Here is a 25357-nt window from a genome sequence, read left to right as displayed (position 1 = left end):
CCCTGACACACTGCAGCCCATGGAGGAACTCAAGCTGGAGTGGAGGAAATGAGTTAGAAGCCAGCTTGTGATATACCTTTTATTAGTGGAGTTGCATGTTGTGAAAATGTTGATCAGCTAAACACCGGTCAGTTAAGTGTGAGCTATATACAACTACACCGCATTACTGTAGCATTTTTGCAAAAATCTAACAAAACTGCACTGATTAAAAAAAGCCCACAAGAATAGTTTTACAGTGTTAGTAAAGTCCATTATCCAAGTGTCCTATTTCTAGCCATGAATGCTTAGGAAAAAGTGTAAAACCAGAGAGAGTGTGTTGCGATGGTTTCTCAACCTCACAGCATTTCAGGAACTTCCTCATTCAGAAGTATAGAGTTATCCTTTCAAAACAAGAAGAGAGGGAAACTTAGACAGAAATGCCATGCTCCAGTTTCTGATGTCTCAGATAATTCCGTACATAAAATTCTGGTGTTTCAAGAACAGCTAGGGTTGAAGGTTTTGTTGCTTCCACTAGACCTTGCATTTGAAAGCCGCTGCAGAACCAACTTGTTATGTCCTCTTGTCGTAGTTTAACCCCAGCCGGCAACTAGGCACCACACAGCTGCTTGCTCACTCCCCCTGGGTGGGATGGGGGAGAGAATTGGAAGAGTAAAAGAGAGAAAACTCATGGGTTGAGTTAAAGACAGTTTAATAGGTAAAGCAAAAGCTGCGTGCGCAAGCAAAGCAAAGCAAGGAATTCATTTGCTACGTCCCATCAACAGGCAGGTGCTCAGCCATCCCCAGGACAGCAGGGCTCCATCACGTGTAACGGTTATTTGGGAAGACAAACGCCATCACTCCAACTGTCCCCCCCTTCCTTCTTCTTCCCCCAGTTTCTATACTGAGCATGACGCCATATGGTATGGAATAGCCCTTTGGCCAGTCGGGGTCAGCTGTCCTGGCTGTGCCCCCTCCCAGCTTCTTGTGCACCTGGCAGAGCGTGGGAAGCTGAAAAGTCCTTGACTGGTGTAAGCACTACTTAGCAACAACTAAAACATCAGTGTGTTATCAACATTATTCTCATCCTAAATCCACAACACAGCACTATACCAGCTACTAGGAAGAAAATTAACTCTATCCCAGCGGAAACCAGGACACCTGTCCAGATTTTATTTATGCCTAGTTGTCCTTTTACCAAAATCATCCTTCAGTTTAAAAAGGTTGGGGTTTTTTATTTCCAGCTTCTCAGGTTTTTATTTTGTTAAGATCAAGTTCAGCTCCTCTAGACTCTTCTTGTAAAGAGCTAGAAAGCTTGTCCTAATTGTATCCTTGTGCATGGCCTCTGCACCTGTTTATTGTTTCTGACTGTGACATTCCAGCTGAGGTCTGAATGAGGTCTTGTGGTTTGGTTGTGAGTTTGTTTGGTTTGCTGCTTGAATTCTGGTCTCGATTCCTGCGAACTCCAAACAGAAGCAATCCTGTGCTACACAGACTGAGAGAGCCCTCTGTATTGAATACATGTAACTATTTCCCTTTGGCTAATATGTGAGGGAGCATATTTACTGTCCTTTTGGCCCATAAAGATGTGTTTACAGCATTTAAAACTGATGCCTAGTTCTCAAGCAGTAAATCCTAAGATGCACTAGTCTAGAGGGCATTAGAAGTATTTTAAAATATGCAAAAAACAAGCAGTCTAGATGATGAAATCAATCCAATTAGATATTTTATTCATCTAGATTGTATCTTTACCTTGACTATCCTGGTCTTATAGGTCCCTATAGATTTTTGCATTTCATTAATTTTTTTTTGCAAATTCTGTACTCCTCTTCTCTTTGTGCCTAGTAACCTTTATCTGAAATGTGAACTTTGATCCTTTGGGGGTTTTTGTTCAGTGCTGAACTTGTACATAAAATACAGAATACAATGGCAAAACAACACTTGCATTCAGAAGAATGGTCCTTAGTGTATTTCTGAAGTTAGAGCCAAGGAGGAGAAAGCAAGAAACTTTGACAGCATTTTTCACAACGCTATATTTAACCCGCTTCACGTTAAAAGTATTTCAGATTAAACCCCTGGTGTTAAAGTGCCTTTTCAGTCTTCCCAGGACACCTCTGGAAAGTATGTTTTGAAGACATGCTTAAAATTAGCTGAAAAAAATTAGGGTTTGTTTTTTCCAATGTGTTTGTATTTGCCTCATGTAGAGCTAGATGCTGTGCAGTGTAAGGTTCATACCTTGCAGGACACTTGACTCAAAGGGAGAACTACAAGAACAGATCCTTCTGTGCATACACGAAGATTTGCTTGTTTGTAGCATGGGTTGTGGGGTCCACTTGCATGACTGGTGTCATTGGGGCTGGAGTTTGCAGACTGAGCTTACTTTGTCACTCAGCTGCACTTGAGAAATGTGAAATGGATAAACTTGACCTTGCAAGTTTTTCCATACAGCGTGGTTGTCTGTATACTGCACTCATTCAGCCTGCTAGTGCGCCTGCAACTTTTGATCCTAAGTAGTTAAAATATAAGTTGTTTTCCGTGTCTTCATGTGCATTCAGCTCTGGGGATGTCTGCTGATAAAGCAAACGTGTGGATGACAACCTGTTGTTTATACCTTAAATAGTCGTAGGCCATCTCTGAGGACAGCGCACAAGTTTGCCGTGTGAAAGAGCAGTCTGTGTTTCAGGAAGCCAACTGATGTGCTGCCCGTTATGGTTCCACCAAAGTCCAATCCCTTGAGATTGCGTAGTTAGCTGAGAAGCTGGGACTGATATCTGTGATTACTGCTTGGAAGGAAAGATCTGATCCTTTTTTCCGGGAACAAACTCTCAAGCTTGCCTTCCCCACTGTCCATGGAATTAGAAAATAAATTGCTTAAAGCAGGTGATGTTAATCCCTGATAAAATTCAACCAAGTTGAATTGGGCCATTATTTTGAGGCCAGTGTCTGTGAGATTATAGGTTTTTAAATCCCATGTCTTGAAAACTATGTAGTCTTTTTTAATGGGTTGTAAGGTGGCATTGTTAATGCAAAACTTATGTTTGGAAGGTTTTTCAGCCTTTTCTCTTTGTCACCCCAGTCTGCTGAGCTGAGTGGGCTTAATAAAATGCCATTATTGAATTCTACCAGAAGAAGGATTTGCCATTTTGATGTCATTTTTTCAAGCAACTTTTAAAGGGAGAATGAACTGGATTTTATATATTTTGTAGCAGGTGACAGAGCTTGTGGCCACTCCTAGAGCTCTCGTTGAAGCCACTGGCACTTTTCCTTGCAAAGTAGTTTCAAGATTAGATAGAGAGCATATGTGGATTAAGGGGATCAGTCTGTGTCTTGGCCTGTGAGCCTTTTGAAGAGGATCTGGGTCTGCCCTGCGGTGGGAGTGGAACTGCCATGCTGTGAAACTGCTGAATTGCTCTCTGCTGTTAGAAGTGTTTCCTGTAATATGTAGAGACATTTACAAGGAATGTGACCTCTTCCTGATGCCCATTCCCTTCAGCGAGGCTACAGCAAATAGGACTGCCCAAGCAGCCCTAAACCATATAAACTGAGAAATTCTATACTCTTGCTGAAAAATTTAGCATCAATTTCAAACAAGAAGCTGTACCATTTCAGCTTGCTGCCAGCTATTTAATGCTTGGAGGACCTTATGATCTTGTGTCATGAAGAGTAACTAACTCCTCACTCCATTTGTGACACCTCTTCACTATCTTATAAGCATATCTGATTTTAAGTGCTGTCCAGTTTGATTTAAAGAAAATAAAATAATCCTATTCCTAACCTCCTGCATTTCTGTCAGGGTGCACAGAGAATTTGGCGATACATTTTACAGTTGAATTCACAGTCCCTATTTATAGGTATTTAAATCTCAGTAGCTGCAGTACGCCTGATTTAACTTGCAGTGAAAAATTCACATCACATATAATTAATGTGCTTGAGATATGTTTGATTTAATTACTGCTGTTGCATGCGCTTATGTACCAAGTACACATTTCTCATAAATTCTCCGAGATTATTATCGTCAGGAGATTTGTTTCAGGATGACATTGTTTCTGTATTTATAAACTGAGCGTTTAAGTAGGCCTTGTTTTACGTTTTATTTTTGTCCCTGCTACAAAAATAAAGTAGATGAAGGAAATAGGGTGTAACTGTTCCCTATGCTTATAGAAATTGTATTAAAAAAAAAAATGTTTCTCTTCCTCTTCTCCACTGTATTTCATGTTGCCAGTGCTGTGTCATTTTAGGACTCCTCACTGATGAAGTGAAATTGTCCTTTTCACTTTCAGAATTCACTAAGAATAAGCACTGATTAATTTTCTCTGCAGTATAGTAGCCTCATAAGTTTTTGTGTCATGCTATTTGCTTGTTACAGATAGGAAAACTAAAGGAGAGATTTTATGTGACTTGCCCACTGTCAGGAAGGGATTAGATAGAAATCAAGAATTTATGACTGCTAGCTATGTTCTTGGAGCATCCCTTTCTATCTCAGTACAAAAATAATCAAAATATTACAAACTTGAAGCAGTAGCACCAGGTTTATCATAGAAATCGCTTAGGCATTGCAGCTACTTATTTCTTTGTTAGTTTAATGGAGAAAACTGGACTTTTACAATGTTTCTTCAAAAACGCTTTTCTAGTGGTGATTGGTAGAAAGACTCCATATTTGTTAATATTTTTATTTAATCATTTTTTTAACCCGTAATGATATAAGTCAAACTGATTTTGATTTAGCTTGGTAGGAGTACAGTGTATTGCTTGCTTATCAGGTTTCTAGAGCAGGTATGATCTTGTCTATGTTTGGTTTAGGACTATACTGTTAGAAGAAAACACATCATACCGGATCCGGCAGCCTGAGGGAGCTGAGGCTGCTGGTGCTCCGTGTCCCCACGTCCATCCAGTAGCAAGGCTGAGCCTGGGTTCCCAATAGACACAATGCACGTAGCACATGTGAACACCACGTGTATGCATGTACACACAGCCAGATCAGACGGACACACAGAGCACTCACACAAGCACAGTCAGCACCAGGGGCCTCATCCTGCTCCTCTCTCTTGCAGGGAAGGACTGGCTCCCCTAGTGAGACCCATATATGCACATATGGGAAATGTGGATCCCATCACTCAGTAGCTGCCCCTGGGTCCCTGTTGCTGGCGTCAGGGCGTACAAGCCCCTGAGGCCACAGCCCTGCTCCAGCTGGAGCTGGTACTGACCAGGTCACTTGCACGCACGTGTGCACAGACACACACAGTTGACCAGGACTCCGCTGGTCCCATAGCCGACCCCGCTGTGCTCTCACCCTTGGAGACACACAGGATCTCTCCCACCAGGGCTGCCTGTTAGAGGCCCCTCTGCTCCCGGCTCCCGGGCCCCTTCCCCTGCTCACTAGCCAGTCCCGCTTCATCTTTGCTGGCCATCACACACTTGCACATGCTGCAGTGCTGGCACCACAGGCACACGGGCCCTCCAGCTGGTGGTCTGACTCCAGTTGCTGCACCCAGACCCCCGTACACACACATGCATCAAGCAAACAGCCCCTCACACGGGAACCAGTTAGGAAGGCATTTAACAAGAAAATAGGACAGGCTGCGCTGGCCAGGCACAGGGCATGGCCGGACAAGCATACTGACCAGCCCACTATTGACATGCGACCAGCCCTTTTTATCCGCTTACTCCTCTATCTTCCCACACTCGTTCCTCACCAAATCACCTAAATCTATCCGTTTTCCTGACCTTGGTTCCTCCCCTAAACTTCCTGTAACAAGTTCTGTGCAATCCCCAAATGCTTTTTTCCCACATCCCATAATATGTCCCACACCCCTGGACAGCGACCCCACGTAGTCCAAAAAGTGATCCAGAGGTCTGCTCTCAATGACTTGTCTCGGTGGGTTTCACACCTGGACGTGGGGGCTGAGGCTCCCTTGAGTCAGCTCTGGGAGGGGCCCGGACAAGGTGTTCCTTCCTTTGGAGTCTATAGTTTGCGTTCCCGTCTGCAATTCCATGCCTCTGTACTCCTCTGGGCTTCTGGAGGTGGGTCTTTGATGGGCTGATGGCTCCTGGGATGGGCCTGGGGGTAGCTAGGGCAGCATATGATTTGAGCTTCACCCCTGCCGTTATCTCTCCGTGCAGCTTTGTGGGTGAGATTTTATCACATAACCTCACTCATACATCCTGTAAGAAAGTCAGAAATAGTTGCTATGTAGATGCATTTCTGTTACTGCCAAGGTTTGACACTCCCCCTTTAGAATGGAGACTTCAGACTTAGCTGATGTGAACTATTAAGTTGTTTATTGATTAATGAACACTCTAAATGGAAGTAGGTAGAGCAGCAAAATAGTCTATGCAAAATAATCTATATGCAATCAAATATACCAATTTACAATTTTATAACGATACAGAATGCAGATTCTAAGGAATCACGTATGTGATTACTACTAAATTACAGTTTTCTAAGTACCGAGGTGTAAATCTATTTCCTGCCTCCACATCCTCCCCTCTGCCCCCCGCCAAATCTTAAGAACATAAACCTGATGGAGAGTCCAGCATGTCAGCCCAAGGGATTTCTTCCAGCCTCCCCAGGGACCTGAATCCGCATGACAGCATTACTACCCTCTGCAGATGTCCATACACCTACCACTGGAAGACCCACCTTCCTTTGTTCTCCACTCGATTGGGCATTTTGTTCTCTATTTGGTATTTTATTCTCCATTTTTTTCCAAGTTTAGGCCCAGCTTTTCATTAGCCTTGTACCTCTTTGTCTCTGCCAAAACTCTCCCCAAGTGAACAGCCCTCTCATAATTACTTTTTTGACATTAGTCCCAGTTTTGCTACATCCGTACCCAGATTTCATACTTCATATTGTTATACAGGCAATGTAAGCTTTATGTAGTGTTACCAACAGGATTGCCTCAGTGTGAGTGGCTTGGCAGCCCAAAATTCACCTATTATTACCAGCTTAGAGTGTTTGGATTTGGCTTACATTTTTCAGTTGCTAGGTATAATTATTCCATTTTAGCCCTAGATCTCTACCTAGATCCAATTTGTCATGATCAGGTTCTTACCGTATGTGCTGGAGCACATGCCAGAGCAGCAGGGTAACTTGTTTTTCACAATTCTGCTGTGGGCTATCATGGTTCCTTACTAGGGCCTTAGCTACTGTGAGGCCTTGTGCTCCAGTTTGACTTCTTACTCACAATTTCCCTTACATACAAATCCATTCCTTACTGAAGTCTTTCTGTTTAATCTGCTTGGAAATAAATCAGTACAGTGCTGAAAGACGTAGAGCTGAATCTCTTGATTTTCTTGCCTTAAAGAAGCCTGTAAATGTTTTAATAAGCAATAAAAGCTTACTGCTGTGAAATCTGTGTATCACTAATGTGGAAGTATAGGGCCAGGAGGTTTTTCCAGACGTGAATCTAATTCATTCCTCTATATATAGGTATGATGAATCACTTAAATCATCTTTGATTAGATATTTTTCTAATCTCTTCTTAGGTCTCCAGATAAGGAGGCAAGTGATTCCACAGCCTCCAAAAATAATCAGTTTTAAAACTTCATTTTTCTTTAAAGTTACAATTGTTTGTTTGTTTTGATTGTTTGCTTTTTTTGTTTCGTTGGGTTTTTTTCCCCCTAAAATCTCATCTCAGTATTTTTAGTTGCCTTTTTAGGTGATAATTTTTTTCCCAGGGGACTGAACAAACTCATTTCCTTCAGTCTTTTCTCAGAGGCCTTGTATTCTATGCATCTTGTAATTATTTGTTCTTCTTTGATGCATGTCAGAAGCCCATTATCCTTATCCTGTCACACTCAGAATCCTGCTGTTCTGACAATGCTAAACTTCATTGTTTTGTGATTGTGACACAATTATCTATCACATTTTCAACACTAATTCCTCTATTATTTAGTCAGAATAAAATGTCCTTTCTTGGTAACCTTCTCAGCTTTCTTAAGGAACAAAGATCCTTGCATACTTCTAGTAACTGTGTTGCATCACTTTCTCACCCAGTGCCTGAGCTAATGAATTCTTGTATTTTACCATCATAGGCTGTCTTCTGGGTAGCTGAGATAACTAGTTAAGAAAAAATGTCTGTATTTGCTTCAAAATTTGAAAATCTGTTTCACCTATAATATTGCCTTTGTTGTTTTCTTCCCTGCCTTTCATCTTAACTTCAGTCCACTCTTTTGTCTTTTCTTGAATTTCAGAATAAATGCACTATTCCTGAAGTACACTATAGAACCTTGTTACTCTTTTCTCCTTGCCACAGTTGTCCTTCATGAACAAGCTGTCACGATCTGCGTTACTTTTCCAGTTGGTTTTAGTTGTCCCAGAGAGTCTAATGGTGCTTGGTAGGACATACTGAAGAACTTCTCAGATGGTTTGGAATTTTTGGCATTTGTGTGGACATCATTGGTGGTTAGGGAGCTGTCTTTTGACATTGTCTTTGTTTCTTCCATAATCCTACTGTAACTTCCAACTGCTTCCCAGAGTCTAGTTCTAAGACAAAGTTACTGTTGTCAATCTGTAAGGGCTTTTCCCAGTAGTTCCCTCAAAAACTAGTTTAATGCCTTTTTGCTGTTGCTGAGCTAGTATTCTGAACAGCTCCTCCATCTCTGCATTTTTGGGCCATCCTCCGTTTGCCCAACAGGCTCGCTCAGTCAAGAAAATTAAAACCCTTCCGCTGCTGATGCTGTTTGTGCAGCCACATGTTCATTTCCAGTCATGCATCTGCCCCTACCTGGGTCTTACACCTGACTAGGGGATTGAAGAGGGAGCTACGCCTGTGTCTCTGATTACTTGAACGGTCTACTAGAAACAAAATATTTCTGATCTGTTACAGCCATATCTGGGAATGTCATTAGTACCAGGTCACTAGGTAGCATAGGGCAGGAGGGTCCCCAAAGGGGACAGTAGAAAGGTAATTAAACTCTTTAAAGCAAATAGGCTTTTAATCATAGAATCATAGAATCGTCAAGGTTGGAAAAGACCCTTAAGATCATCGAGTCCAACCATTAACCTATCACTGGCAAGTCCATCTATACCATGTCCTCGAGCACCACATCTATCCGTTCTTTAAATACCTCCAGGGATGGAGACTCAACCACTTGCTTACGCAGCCTGTTCCAATGCTTGACCACCCTTTTGGTGAAGAAGTTTTTCCTAATATCCAACCTAAACCTCCCCTGGCACAGCTTGAGGCCGTTTCCTCTTGTCCTATCACTCGTTACTAGGGAGAAGAGACCGACTCCCACCTCACTACAACCTCCTTACAGGTAGTTGTAGAGAGTGATAAGGTCTCCCCTGATGCTCCTCTTCTGCAGGCTAAACAACCCCAGCTCCCTCAGCCGCTCCTCATAAGACTTGTGCTCTAGACCCTTCACCAGCTTCGTTGCCCTCCTCTGGACACGCTCCAGCACCTCCATGTCCTTCTTGTAGCGAGGGGCCCAAAACTGAACACAGTACTCGAGGTGCGGCCTCACCAGTACCAAGTACAGGGGCACTATCACCTCCCTGGTCCTGCTGGCCACACTATTTTTGATGCAAGCCAGGATGCTGTTGGCCTTCTTGGCCACCTGAGCACACTGCTGGCTCATGTTCAGGCGGCTGTCAACCAACCCCCCCAGGTCCTTTTCCGCCAGGCAGCTCTCCAGCCACTCCTCCCCCAGCCTGTAGCGTTGCATGGGGTTGTTGTGACCCAAGTGCAGGACCCGGCACTGAGCCTTGTTGAACCTCATACAGTTGGCCCCGGCCCAATGACCCAGCCTGTCCAGGTCCCTCTGCAGGGCCTTCCTACCCTCCAGCAGATCAACACTTCCACCCAACTTGGTGTCACCTGCAAACTTACTGAGGGTGCACTCAATCCCCTCATCCAGATCATCAGTGAAGATGTTGAACAGGACTGGCCCCAACACTGAGCCCTGGAGAACACCACTCGTGACCAGCTGCCAACTGGATTTGACTCCATTCACCACCACTCTCTGGGCTCGACTGTCCAGCCAGTTTTTAACCCAGCGCAGAGTGCACCCATCCAAGCCGTGAGCAGCCAGCTTCTCCAGGAGAATGCTGTGGGAGACAGTGTCAAAGGCCTTCCTAAAGTCCAAGTAGACAACATCCACAGCCTTCCCCTCATCCACTAAGCGGGTCACCTTGTCATAGAAAGAGACCAGGTTAGTGAAGCAGGACCTCCCTTTCATAAACCTATTTTGTCTGGGCCTGATCCCCCGGTTGTCCCGCACTTGCTGCATAATGGCACTCAAGATGACCTGCTCCATGACCTTCCCTGGCACTGAGGTCAGGCTGACAGGCCTGTAGTGTCCCGGATCCTCCTTCCAGCCCTTCTTGTAGAGGGGTGTCACGTTTGCTAGCTTCCAGTCATCCGGGACCTCCCCGGTTGACCAGGACTGCTGATAAATGATGGAGAGTGGCTTGGCCAGCTCCTCTGCCAGCTCCCTCAGTGTCCTCGGGTCGATCCCATCTGGCCCCATGGACTTGTGTTGATATTACAAAACAGAATGCTACAGGTTTGTTTGGAAGCCTGTGCTCTCTTAAAGTCATGCAGTATTGAAGCTTCCTAAATCACTTCTGAAAATGAGCCTTAGGGAGTAGCGTTCACATGGGTGCTTCTGAATATGTCTGTGGTCTTCAGCTGTATTTCAGAGCATGAGTGCAGAGGAAATTCTGTTACCTTTATGTTCGTGGTCTGTGCTCTGCCAGTTAACTGGGTGGTTGCTGCGGTTTCTTTTTTTGTCCTCCTGCTTCAATTGCAGAGACCTGAGACACGTTTCTGCAATGAGATATTTGCAGACAGAATCATATGGGATCTGTCAGTCTATTTGGGGCAAGAGTTAACTAGCATGTTACTCTGAGGTGTCCTAGAAAACGTATTTTATCAACTGTAGTTTTTTGGAAGTGCTTTGTTTGTTTGTTTGTTTTTGTTGTTTGTTTTTCCTCTTGCTGAAATAATGTGTAGTCACAGAATAATTACCTGTTGTTGTTTAAAGAAATGCAGAAACATAGAACTGGTTAGGAATGGATTTGAAGGAGAAGCTGATTTCCTCTTGCAAACTGGGTAGCATACATTTCTGAAAATTTAGTATACTGACTTCACTTCAGTGCACCAGATACAATGTATTGGAATAAGGACAAGTATGTGGGTTTTAGTCAAGGAGATTGTTAGTTTGCTCCAATTGCATGAGTATATCAATGATTTCCAAGTTGCACCAGTGATTCTTTACGCTGTTAATGAAAAGACACTCAAAACGTAACAGCATAACAACTTACATGAAAATAATTCTTAATAAACATGTTGGCCTTTACAAACTGCAAATTGGTTTGTAAAAAGAATGATTGCTACAACAAAAGTCAGATATAATACATTATTTAGTTTAAGTGAGATATTGTTGAATAGTTCATCAGATTTGGACATCAGCTTGGCGTTTTGTATAGTCTGATGTTCCTTACAAGAAAAACTGAACTAAAGTTAGGACTTTGGACTTCTGTGGAATTCTATGCCTAGCTCCAACTTTTACTCAGTAGTCAGTATGTTAACTCTAGCCTGAGTGTAAGCTGTTAGTTTTGTCAATATTAACTTCCTGGGACAAAAATAACATCTCTGGTGTTCTTAGTAATGCAATCTATTTTTAAAAAATCCTATTACTAAGAAATTAGTAAGTATCTATATATTGCTGATGATGTCTGTTTTTAGCACAGTGTATGATGCCTGCAGTTTAGCAGTTTACTTAACTGATAGAAAATGTTGCAATTCTTACAGAAGTAAAGGATAAATCTGGGCTTAAAATTATTATTTCATTTTGAATTCTGAAAGTTCTTTCTGACCTTTTCACTTCTGTTTGCAATTCTATTAAGGTATCACCATATGTTGCTGTCTGAGGCAGCTGAAGGTCACCAGTACCATAGAGCAGCCCCAAAAGATTTTGAGATCATGGTATTCGTGTTTTGCTGCATAAAATAGCTAGAGAAACTTTCTATTAAAAAAACGCAAAGCAATTCTGCATGGAAGTACTCCCACCTATGGTAAAATGGCCTGGAGCAGAGAATGGTCATGAAACTTGCAAGAACCGTAGGAGTTTGTGGCTGCTTATTGATGCTGCTTTTGATTATATTCTAGTAAGGATGCACAACAGCTTTACGTTTTTCATAGTCCTACATTGGGTAGAAAGGTGTCACACTTTGTGTTTGAAAGTCTTGTGACAGAAACTGTCTTCAGAGCTGAAAGTACACAAAAGTATAAGCAAACTGTACTCCATTTAGATTTTATTTAAGACAAGACTTGGCCCTCAGAAAAACAGACAAGAGTGTAGATAAGGATTTTGAGGATTTAAATCACTGATGTTGCTGTTGTATAATAAACTAGAAGAGGCAATTTCAGGGAGTTTTTTAAGTTTGTTCCTACAGTGCAGTCTGTGAAGTGGGCTTTTCAGTGCCAAGATAGTTGGAGGACTGAAAAAAACCAACAGCACACCACTCAAATCTCAATTCTGTTAATATTTTTGTATCATTTTTACAAATACCACCTGTGTTTACCGGTACTGAAAGAACTTAAAAGGAAAAAAAAACCTTGAGTATTTTCCCCACCCTGCCACCCTCCCCCATAATTTTAAGTTGTGTACCCTTTAGCAGTCTCTAATCTAGATCTATGTTTTCTTCTGCTTTGAACAAAGAGTTGCAAAGGCTTGGTCTTGAGCACACTGCAGAGAAGAGCCTGGTTAGCTACTCATATGAAGTTGGATCTCTCTGTATCTGTATTGAATTAGAGAGAGTTGAATATATGTTACTACTTTTTTCTTAATATTTTTTTCCTTTTGGTGAGCATGTGGTGAGTTGACCTTGGCTGCCACCCCCAGCCCCCAACCTCTCTCTCACTCCCCCTCCTCAACAGAACAGTGGGGAGAAAATAAGATGGAGAAGCTTGTAAGTTGAGATAAAGGGATCGATTGCCAGTTGCTACCATGGGTAAAACAAGGGTTTGCCAGGGGAGAGCAGTGCAGCTGCCTGGGGCTCCGGGCGGGAGCTTTTTGTGCAGTGACAGGAAAAATGCAGGCCTTGGGACAAAAAGGGTAGAAAGTGTGATTTATTGAAAAAAATACAACAAAAGACCCACCTTGGTAGGAAATCTGGGGAAGCTAATGTGCTTGCAGATGGTCCTTCGATACCATCAGCAGAGTGCTTATGCTTGTGGTTGGCAGTGCCCCTACGACAGCCGGTGCTGCAGGTGTCGATCCGGACATGGACTTCCCCTGTCCCCACTGTCCAGATAAGCTCTCGCAGAAGGAACCCATCTTTCTCCATATGTGTACATGCATAGGACGAATTGGTTGGCATATGAGCAAAAAAAATTTTTTTTGGGGGGAGGAGGGGAGCAGGAATAATTTGTTTCCACATTTCTTTAATGCGGTTATTTTGAGGAGTTCACATTCCTCTGGGCAAAACAGGCAGCAAAGGCTTAGAGCCACAGCTGCATTTTCTAAAATGCAGGAACAGGTCTGAGGTGAAGAAAACCTGGGCGGTGATGCTATGGAGCCTGATACGGGCAAAGCCGACCCCTCTGGGACCCACGGGGAGCATGTGGGGATGGGATTTAGCTGTGCTTGCCATGGCTGAGAACCGAGGGAGCTGTTGTATTGTCACTGCTTGGCAGCCTTCACTCAAATGCTGTTGTTCCCTGTGTGGTCCCAACCAATGCCCTCTTGCTTATTTTCCTGCAATATTTTCCTGTGGTTTAGTTCGTCACGGTAGGTATGGATTATCAATCTTGAGCTTGTTGACTCTGCGGTTCACTCTGGTTTGTTGTGCCTTGAATTGGACTCGTGGGTTTGCTGAATTTTTTTTTTTATTATTTTTTGTAATATTCAGGTTTCCTGGATAAGCCCTTTAAAATGTTTATTTGCATGTTGTTACTCCTATAAACTGAAAAATAAATCTGCATTTTGGCTTCTCAGCATGTTTGGTTACCTGAATTATGAATGGTATTGTTATTCCCAAACCATGTGGAATTAAATATTGTCATACAAAGAATTAATTGGGGTTTTTTTGAATCTTCAGGAAGGAAAGTGGATTTCTGTGTTCTTTTTTATAAAGTAGCAGTTTTTTCTGGCACTACAGTGATTTTTTTTCTGTTAGGTTTTTCCTGTTAGGTTAACTTTATCTATTTTGTATTTTCTCTCAATTTTGCTAGCGCAGGTATTTGCATAAGATGTATCTTGCTTTGCACATGCGATGCAATGCTCACGTTTGTTCTGATGTGCTTGGAATCATATGCAGAGTTGGGAATTTTGCTTTGCTGCTGTTATATAGGTCCATTTCTATACTTGATAAAAGAATTGAGGTCAGAGTTTAGCTGCACAGTTTTCTATTGCTGACCTTTTTCTAGCTTTCAGTGTTACCATTTACGGTTACACACTGTCCCCTTGAGAAAATAATCAGGCTAATATGTACTAATTTGCTTCTTCTCGGTGACTTTGCACACCGATATAACTGATGCAGAATGTTTGCTGCTTGCTTCCAGACTGTCTGATTTAAATACTTGGTATTTGTTTTATATACTCTGGCATCATACCCAAGGGTGCAAAAACCTATTGCCAGACTCTTCAGTCCAGTTTGAGCTATTCGAGGAAAAGTTATTTTTACCCTTTGAGTTTTTTGTAACCTGCTTTTAAGAGGAAGGTTTTGAAAGCTTGCCTCCACCTTACAGCTTGGTTGGGGTGTGTTTGCTTCTGCAGTATTTCACGTGTTTGTGACTCTTGAGTAGCTTACAGTTCAATATGCTGGGTTTGCAAAGACATGCCCAGAGAGCAGCATGGCAGGGCATCATGAGATTCCTTTCTGCGTGAATGTTAGAGGATTTGTGATGTTGGAGTTTGTCCCTCTGTTGCATCTTTGCCTGGTGAAATCCCTAGTTGGAAAGTTTGCAGGAAAATCTGAACGGTCTGTTCCACTTCAATGGAACTGCTTTAGAGGAGTCAGGACATGATATCATTTGATCCCTTCCCACTCTCTGATCCATAATGTCCTGCAGCTTTTCCTGTGTGTGTTGGACTGCCTGTCTCATTGGATTAAAATAACCTCCTGATGTCAAATCGTGTGACCAGTGCCTTCCAAATGCCTGTTATGCACTTGTTGTCTTTTCGTTTGTACACTTACCTTCCAACCTGATCTGAGGTTTGCACGTGTATGCTTTGATCCATGTAGATTGGACCCACTGCTTATCTCCACTTTGGGGCTGATAATCTCTTACAGCGTGTGAAGTGGTTGGTATATAGATATTTGAACCAAATTTCGTACTGAGCTTCACAATAGCTGAATGTTAGTAAGTCAAAGAGTAAAAAAATTGGTTTTATATGGAACATCTTATTTTTTTTGTTACTGGAGATAATTCTGAAGGTACGACTCAGAAGGGAATAGGTCACATAAGTTTTGGAATTTAGTTTTTCTTTTGATAAATATAATTCTACAAACAAATCACATCAGAAATGTCTGTATTTACAAGGGTCCTTCCTCCATATTAGCAAAAATTGTAGGCAAATCTTGTGTTGGCTGTTCCTAGTCTGAATACAGATTCATACATTGCTCCATTTTTTCCTGAAAGAGGTTTACACATTTAACAATCCCTCTTGTGATGCAGCTAGCTATAAAAAAATACGTTTCCAGAGGACAGAAAAGCCAATCTGCAGGCTGGAAAAGAGAGTTTTTGTGTGAGATAGAGATGTAGAAGCTACACTGAGCTTAGTTTTAGCCCATTTTTTATAGAATCATAGAATGATTTGGGTTGGAAGGGACCTTGAAAGATCATCTAGTCCAACCCCTGTGTTATCACAGGGATCGTATAACCTGGGGACTTGACCTGTGGACAGTGTTACCTTTTTCATATTGCCAGATAACACACTACTGTAATCTTGGTTGACAACAAGTGAGATCTGCTTAGCTTAAAGCAGCTATCCGTGTGCATTTCTTAGCTCAGAACCACACACAGAAGAGAAAGAGGATTCGAACACTGCTTTAAAAAGTAAGTGCTATTAAAAAAGACATGCATCTTTGTCAAATCTTAAGTAATATTGAAAGAAAACACTGTCATTAGCCCTAATCTGCTTCATGGACAAGTCTTTTCTGCTTGTGCCTTTTCTGTTTGTTTTTTTGTTTTGTCTTGTTTTTTTCTCCTTAAATGTTTGGTCTTTTTGCAAAGCTGCGTGGAATAACTCGTGGGGGAAAGTATTTTACTTTTAAGCATTCATCTAGTTGTGGATATTTTTCTTTTGCAAAGGTGCAGCCTGATTTTTGGTATCCTGTTAGATTATTTTGGTAGGACCCGAAGTGGAATTTCTGACTCTATCTTCATGCAAGAAGTACCACAGTAAGAGATGCAGAAGTTGAAACTCTGAAATGTTTTCCAGAATCCATTGATGTCCATCAGTGATTGTTAAGACAGAATAACTCTGGCAGGTAAAAGAAGAAAGAGTTTTGAGAAGGAGTTTTGAGTGGCATGGTTTCATCTCATGCAAAAGCATCATAAATTGTTTCAATTTCTGCACAACGAGCCATGCTTCTTCATTCTGCCTAAAGATGTGTGTGTGTGAGAGAGTGACAGAGCAATTGGTGCAGTTGCTTCAGGGGTGAATTTAATCTGTTGGACATCACTGCATTTCCTTAATTTTATGGTTCCTTGAAGCAGTTTTCTTCCAGTGGTTCAGAGGTAAATTTACTTACAGAAGTGCAGTATTGCGAGGTGTTAGATCAGACCCTTTTGGTAAATTACAATGCCTTATTAAGGCTTGTAGGTGTCTTTTTGAGAATTGCCCCAAAGCTGCTCTGAAGGCCATAATTTTGTGCTTGTACAAGGGAAGAGTCATAAGACTGTGCTGCAGCCTCATCTTGCCAGCATCATTAGTCGTTTTAGGGAGTAGTGTGAGTACGCTTAGGAGCCTGTAAACAAACCAACATGTAGACAGAATGCTGCTCTAGAATTACAGGATTAATTTTTTTTGGCCTGTAATACGTAGGAGGTCAGGCAAGATGGTTTACTGGTCCACTAGGTCCTAAGAAAAAATCTGTGTGCATGCATGCAGACTAGTGCTTACCTGTCAGGAATAAGAGCATAAGAGAATTAACTCAGAAAGCTGTTTTGTTCTTCAAGTAGTGAAAAGTGCCTTCTTGACCATAACTGAAGCGTTATGTTGGTAAAATTGGTACACTGTACTCTTGTACCCTGTGTGTTTGCATGGCAAGGTTTTGGTAGCAGGGGGGCTGCAGGGGTGGTTTCTGTGAGAAGCTGCCAGAAGCTTCCCCTGTGCCATAGAACCATAGAATCATAGAATGCTTTGGGATGGAAGGGACCTTTAAAGGTCATCTAGTCCATCCCCTCTGCAATTGGCAGGGACATCTTCAACTAGATCAGGTTGCTCAGAGCCCCATCCAGCCTGGCCTTGAATGTTTCCAGGGATGGGGCATCTACCACCTCTCTGGGCAACCCATTCCGGTGTTTCAGTACCCTCATTGTAAAAAATTTCTTCCTTATATCCAGTCTGAATCTACCCCCTTTTAGTTTAAATCCAGTACCTCTTGTCTTGTTGCTACTGGCCCTGCTAAAAAGTCTGTCCCTATCTTTCTTTTAAGTCCCCTTTAAGTATTGAAAGGGCGCAATAAGGTCTCCCTGCAGCCTTCTCTTCTCCAGGCTGAACAACCCCAGCTCTTCCAGCCTTTCCTCATAAGAGAGGTGCTCCATCCCTCTGATCATTTTTGTGGCCCTCCTCTGGGCCCTCTCCAACAGGTCCATGTCCTTCCTGTGCTGAGGACTCCAGAGCTGGATGCAGTACTCCAGGTGGGGTCTCACCAGAGCAGAGTAGAGGGGCAGAATCACCTCCCTCGACCTGCTGGCCATGCTTCTTTTGATGCAGCCCAGGATACAGTTAGCTTTCTGGGCTGCGAGAGCACATTGCCAGCTCATGTCCAGCTTTTCGTCTATCGGTACCCCCAAGTCTTTCTCAGCAGGGCTGCATGCAATCCCTTCATGCCCCAGCTTGTACTGGTACCAGGGATTACCCCGACCCAGGTGCAGGACCTTGCACTTGTCCTTGTTGAACCTCATGAGGTTCACACAGGCTCACCTCTCCAGCCTGTCCAGACCCCTCTGGATGGCATCCCCTCCCTCAGGCGTGTCGACTGCACCACTCAGTTTGGTGTCATCTGCAAACTTGCTGAGGGTGCACTCGATCCCACTGTCTATGTCACTGATGAAGATATTGAACAGCACTGGTCTCAGAACGGATTGCTGAGGGACACCACTCGTCACTGTTCTCCACTTGGACATCGAGCCATTGACCACTACCCTCTGGATGCGACCACCCAGCCAATTCCTTATCCACCGAACAGTCCACCCATCCAATCCATATCCTTCCAATTTAGAGAGAAGGATGTTGTGAGGGACCGTGTCAAAGGCCTTACAGAAGTCCAGATAGATGACATCTGTAGCTCTTCCCTCATCCACTGATGTAGTCACTCCATCATAGAAGGCCACTAGGTTGGTCAGGCAGGACTTGCCCTTGGTGAAGCCGTGCTGACTGTCCTGAATCACCTCCCTGTCCTCCATGTGCCTTAGCACAGATTCCAGGAGGATCTGTTCCATGATCTTCCCAGGCACAGAGGTGAGGCTGACAGGTCGGTAATTCCCAGGGTCCTCCTTTTTACCCTTTTTAAAAATGGCGGCAATATTTCCCCCTCTTTCAGTCCCCAGGGACTTCACCTGACTGCCATGACCTTTCAAATATCATGGAGAGTGGCTTGGCAACTACATCAGCCAGTTCCTTCAGGACTCTGGATGCATCTCATTGGGACCCATAGACTTATGTACGTTCAGGTTCCTCAGGTGGTCACGAACCTGATCTTCTCTTACAGTGGGAGGACCTCTGCCCTCCTGATCCCCATCAAATGGCCCATTGACTCAGGAGGTGTGAGGAGAGAGATTGCCAGTGAAGACGGAGGCAAGAAAGTTGTTGAGTACCTCAGCCTTCTCCTTGTCTGTTGTTACCAGCTCGCCACTGTTGCTCATCAAGAGGGGGTATGCTTTCCTTAACCTTCCTTTTCTGGTTAATGTACCTGGAGAAGACCTTGTTATTCTTCGCATCTGTTGCCAGGTTCAACTCCAGCCAAGCCTTGGCCTTATCCCATCCTTACACCACTGGGCAGCATCCCTGTACTCTTCCCACGAGTACCAGTCCCTTCTTCCACGGCCTGTGCAATCTCTTCTTGCCCTTTAGTTTGACCCACAGGTCATGGCTCAGCCATGCCGGCCTCTTCCCTTCCTTGCCTGATTTCCTGCACCTGGGGATCGAGAACTCTTGTGCCCCACAGAGCCAATGCCAGCCAGCTCGAAGATGGACCCGCCGCTGGCCACGGCTGAGCCCATCAGTGACGGTGGTGTGTCACGGATGAGTGGTTAGGCTGCTCAGAGAATCACCGCCAAAGATATTTGCAAATAGTGATTTTAATAGAATCTATAAAAGTGATTTAACAAAGTTGGATGACAAGGTTCACTCTATCACTTATTAAATGAATGGAATATAAATATATAAAGAGAAAGGAAGAGGAAATTGAGTTCAAATAAAATACAAGGAGGAAAAGGGGAGCCCTCCCATTGAGTCACGAGGTTCAGAATGGACCCCCTTGCTTTCTGAACATCTTCTCAGAGAGGAGCCTAGGTGTGGCTGGATCCAATCCTAGTCTCAGACTTGGTCAACAGTTTATGTCTAAGGATTATATATGTTTAGCAGCAGTTTATGGTTTGTTTGCAGCAAGGAGAGAATCACAAGAATTTAGCAATAATTAATCATTAATTAATCTATCATCTACAAAGTGATTAAATGAGGTTTACTACAATATTTGTATCGATACACACACACACAATAGGCCTAAATACTCATTATATACACAGATGAAGGTACCTATTGAAATATGCTCAGTTAAAGGCATCAATAAAAATTCCCCCCCGGGTTTAGTGAAATACTCACTTTAAATGACTGTCTCAACGGGCAAAAGTCAAACCTCAAGGAGCAAAGAGCACCAGAGACTGGGTGAAAGTCAAACCTCAAGGAGCAAAGAGCACCAGAGATCAGCCCAGGTCCTGTCGCCAGGCCTCCGTATGCAAACTTAAAGAGTTCGCAGCTCTGAGAGGCGTCCTGCTCAGAGGGAGATACTGGCGCAGCCCACTGCGGTCCAGGAGAGCTCAAAGGGTCTCACTTGGTACCGCTGTTTATAGGGTCACAAGATGATTGACTTTAGGCACGAGTAAATTTCCATTCTACTTTCATAACACGTGTTGGAAATTAGTAAAGTTCTCAAAAATTCCCGTGATGCTGGTACAGATCCTTCCAAGTTGCAGCCCAGATAAGATAGGCCCCAAGGCTCTCAGGAGGCAATTGATAAAGATGAAAAATATGTTCCAAGGTTGTCAGGGCTGCCTCCCTGCTACAGACAGTGCTGCTCCCACCTTAGCCATGTAAGAGTTTCTGGTACAGTCCAGGGACACTTAACTGCGAAACTCGTTACACAAAGGCCAAGTTTTGACGGGAGTTACAGGGATTGTAAAGCAGGTTTGCTTCCCATGCTCTGCCAAGTGCACAAGAAGGGGCAGGGAGGGGAATGCACCACCACATGGTCGTGCCTCTGTGATATCGTATTTAAGAAGGGGGAAAAAAACCTGCTGGGGTGGCACAACAGCAGCCAGAGGAGAGGAGTGAGAATATGTGAGAGGAACACTGGAGACACCAGCGAAGAAGGAGGGGGAGGAGGTGCTCCAGGCGCTGGAGCAGAGATTCTCCTGCAGCCCGTGGTGAAGAGTACAGTGAGGCAGGCTGTCCCCCTGCAGCCCATGGAGGTTCACAGTGGAGCAGATACCCACCTGCAGCCCATGGAGGACCCCACACTGGAGCAGTCTGTTCCTGAAGGACTGCATCCCATGGAAGGCACCCATGCTGGAGCAGTTTGTGAAGAACTGCAGCCCACGGGAAGGACTCATGCTGGAGAAGTTCATGGAGAACTGTCTGCTGTGGGAGGGAGCCCACAATGGAGCAGGGGAAGAGTGTGAGGAGGAAGGAGTGGCAGAGACAATGTGTGATGAACTGACCACAACCCCCGTTTCCCATCCCCCTGCGCCACTTGGGGGGAGGAGGTAGAGAATTCAGGAGTGAAGTTGAGCCTGGGAAGAAGGGAGGGGTGGGGGGAGGTGTTTTAAGATTTGGTTTTATTTCTTATTATCCTACTGTCTTTTGATTGACAATAAATTAATTACATTCCCTGAGTTGAATCTGTTTTGCTCGTGACAGTAATTGCTGAGTGATCTCCCTGTCCTTATCCCAACCCACGAGCCTTTTGTCATATTTTTCTCCCTGTGTCCAGCTGAGGAGGGGAGTGGTAGAGCGCCTTGGTGGGCACCTGGCAGCCAGCCAAGGGCAACCCACCACACCCTGGTGCATAAAAGAAGAATCTCTTGATAGCATCTTCAAATGTGGTTACATGAAAGTTACAGTCTTTTGGTTAGGAAACATTGCATGCATGCAAAGATACTGGAGCTGTAGTTCACTTAACAATTCCACTGTAAAATAATGATCTTTCAGAAGTCTGGTTTTAACTGAATTAGGCAAATCTGATTCTTGAAAATTTTCAGTGCCACCAGATGAACCTTAGCCAATGTCTAATGGTCCCATACAATGAATTTCACAATATATTCAGGAGTAAAAAATGGAATATTAAAATACCCTTTAAAGAAGTTAGATATCAATTTTCTCTCTTTTTTTCCCAAAAAATACTGTAAGGAAGTTTATGTTGTGCTAGTATTTTAAAAGGTGAAGAATGACTGGGTAATTGTAGTGTGACAGCTTAACATCAGTCCTGTGTAGGGTAATGGAATGGATTCTGTGGGTTGACAAACTTTGAAAATTGCAGGTCTTTCTAAATAGTTCATGCTGCAGTTCAAGCAAGCAAGAGCTCAGGGGGTCATAATGGTTTGTGCTTTTTAGGAGGCTGGATTTACTGATTTTCATGGGTTTTTAAAACTTTTATGGAGCTAAAAGCTTTACTTGTCTGGAGAAGTCCATGTAACTTCATACCAACAGCAGCCTGTCTGATTTGAAACAGTGTCAAATTCTGTAGCAAAGTTGATGTCCTGCAGGACATCATTAATTTTCCAATTAGCAAAACTACTAGCCACCTGTGCCTTGGAAAAGGAATTTGGGAGGGAGCTAAAAGATATGGAAGTGTTTGTGTATGTAACGAACCGTGGAAAATTAACAGCTCTAACCTTGAAGAAGAGCTAACAAGCTGATAGAAGGGAACGTCTTGGCGCCCAAGACTGAACGGTGGCTAGAGAAGCATGAAGTCTGGTAAAACTGCAGAAACTGGGTGAAAGGTAAATGCGGCGAGGGGAGATTGTGACCACCGACTGAATTCAGGACCGAAAAGACTTCCCCCCCTTCTTCCCCCCCCCCCCCCGAAAGGAGCATGCATGCTGATTTACATAGCAAGCAAGACTCACTTAAATATAGTTAACCAACAGTGTGTGAAATGTTAATCACTAACCAGTAAGTGTTGATTTAGGCATGTTTATACTAATCATTTAACCTGATAAATATGTTGTGGTTTTTGTACGATGGTGTGCTTGATTTGTGGAATCTCCACCGAGCACTCTGCGCAGAATAAAGCAATGTCAGCTCTCTAAACGGGACTTTGTCATTTGTTTGGAGGGTTTTCTCAATTACGAGCAACAAAGTGGTAATCAACATAATCCTGTAGCAACCTACAGAGCCATGAGAAATAGTTCTTTTGTTATTTTCATTGCTTTTTTAATCCACTTCCATGTTTCAAGTTAATTCTGTGGCTTCCTATCTTCCTTTTAAAGCACGTTTCCATGAAAGAGATCGCATCCTCAGTACTTTTTGTCCTGAATTTAAGAAATTAAAACCAAAATGGTGCTATACTATAGCAAAGAAAAGGGAAATTACTATGTGCATGCTTATGTCATTTATGCAAAGGTCAGATGCTTGAAGAGAGGTCCAAACCTTTCCCTGATGGATAGCAGAGACCAGACCAGCATGGGTTTTTATTTGAGTTAAATACCACTAGAGAATAGAGCCTTAAATACCACACTTAAGCTTGGGTGTCAGAAGAGAATGACATTCTATTGTAAGGGGGGGTGATCCTTCCTTGAAAAGGAATAAAAAGATAAAGCAGAATAACTTTAAATATACCATTCCCTGGCATTATAGAATCCCTCTTGTCTAGGTTTCATGGAACATTTAAAAGGCATCTTATTTTCTCTTTATAAAACATAATACGGCAAAATAATTACGGCTTCCATTTACTGGAGAGAAAGGATCATGAGTCTCTTTGAAATACATTGCCTTAATAATAACTTCCTAGGATAAGTGAAAGGAGCCTTTGGCTATCAGACTATCTGCAAGCAAAAATGAGAAAAATATTAATAGATGAATATGTAAATATTTCAATTACTTCAAGTATTGAAACATTTCTGGATTGTACTGTTCTTCCTGTAAATTTATCCATGTGAAATGTATTTTACCTTACAGCTGCCCTTTTTAGTTGCTGCTTTTCTCTGCTATAACTCCAATACTTGGATGTGTTAATAGTATAAAAAGATCTGATAAGGTTAAGAATGCATAGTAAAAATATTTTAGATGGAATATACTCTTCTACTAAAATCTAAGTATTGCTATATTAAAAGGGAAGACAAAGTAACCTACTTTTACAGAAATGTGAGCCATCAGAAGTTTTTTTTGAAGTCAGTTCTATTTGGAAGGGAGACAGAAGCACTGGGGGGGGCGGGGAAATAATTTAAAAAAGAAGACAACTGCCACCCTACATGTGTTTAGAAAATCTTTTACTTATGTTGTGTTTTGCTTATGACTGCATCCTTAAATGCTGGTACACTATATCCTTTTTTCCCATGTCTCTATGTATTTACTTGACTTGGACTGGTTTGCATGGAGGTTCTAGCTGTAAATGTTGCATAGGGATACGTAAAATATGTTTAGGTGACTCCCCTCAATTTTCTTTGTTTTCTTCTGAACTCTTTCCTCTGTAATTGTGTTCTGGTAAGTTTGTTTTCTTAGTGGGTAGAGACTGGCAAGTGTATGGAAAGCTTTGTGGTTTTGACAGAATGCATCTGGTTTTGATTTTCATGATCTGGCAGCAGTGTGTGATCTGGTTAACTCGATTAGCATCAACAGAATTTTATTTTTTTAACCTGATGGGACCTCTGTTGCTGTAGCCAGGCATCGCTCCCACCTCCCTTGCCTCAGACTGTCATTTCTGAGCAAGCTGCTGTTTGAGAGACAGATCTGAGGACCCTGAGCTGTGTATAGCGCAATTACTAATATTCTTCAAGTTCTGTTCTCTGCTGCAGCTGTGGAGAAATGCCAGCCTCCATTAGAGTTTAATTATGTCTGGGGGACAGATTTCATGTGTAGTCGCCTTGGAGCAGCTAGTTCCACTAACAGAAATGTGCTTGTGCTGAAAAGTAGGTCTCAGTCAAGATCTGCCTCAGTGCAGAGAAAACCGAGTGATGTTGATGTCCTCCCTGTGTGAGTAATTAACCCTTCTCTCATCAGCTCTGGGGAGGAGCACAGGGTGTGTCTTGCTTCCTAAGTCACTGAAGGTGCAGAAATTGTTAATGTTTCAGGCTAGAAAAAACTTTGCTGTTGGGGAGCCTGGAACAGGCAGGCAGGTCTGGTGAGGCCAGTCAAATGCAGGGAGGTGCTGGTCTAGCCAGACAGGCCCCTTGCAGCTGGAAATCTGGTGTGTAGTGCCTAGTGGTGCCTCTAGCCCGGTGCTGACAAGTGGCCACGGCATTTCAGAAAGGTCATAGCAGTGGAAGATGTTCTTCAGAATTTTTTCTCTGATCGCTCAGGACTATGCTTGGGAAGTAAATGTGTGACATCCTTCCATGTGGTTTTGGAGAGGATGGGGGTCTGTTTTTACAGTATAGCACTGTAACGCAGTTGCAAATCTATAAGGAAATGCAAGTTTCAAATCAGTTTTCCTTCAAGCCTTTGGAAACTCATGAGCTGGTCTGTGCAGCTTTGGGTTTGTTTATTTTTTGTTGGTTTTTTTTTTAAAGTGGACTGAATCAGCAGTTTGTCCTTGAAGTAGAAGAAGTAAAAGGATCTGCAGCTGTTATTAGAGCTTGATGGCTGGAGATGAGATTGGGCTTACTATGTGGGCTAAAATGGTAACAGAAAATACAGTAGAAGAGAAAGCTGGCCAAGTAAAGAAAGAAAAAGGTTAATTTTAATCTCCTGTAACCTACATCTGTGCATTCCGACTTCCTTCTCCTTTGCATCTGTTGTTTTGTTCCATAGTTTTTGTTTCTTG

The 25357-nt window shown here is 43.0% G+C and overlaps 1 protein-coding gene across 4 annotated transcripts in view; it reads left to right on the top strand.

Moving 5' to 3' along the window:
• Positions 1 to 25357, top strand: part of APBA1 (amyloid beta precursor protein binding family A member 1) — a 103986-nt gene that overhangs the window by 28633 nt on the left and 49996 nt on the right. The window lies entirely within an intron of this gene.

The sequence above is a fragment of the Nipponia nippon genome, unplaced genomic scaffold (genome assembly GCF_047370975.1).
Source record: "Nipponia nippon isolate SJK-2023a ecotype South Korea unplaced genomic scaffold, ASM4737097v1 scaffold_8, whole genome shotgun sequence".
NCBI lineage: Eukaryota > Metazoa > Chordata > Aves > Pelecaniformes > Threskiornithidae > Nipponia > Nipponia nippon.
This window is presented reverse-complemented; position numbering and strand designations above follow the sequence as displayed.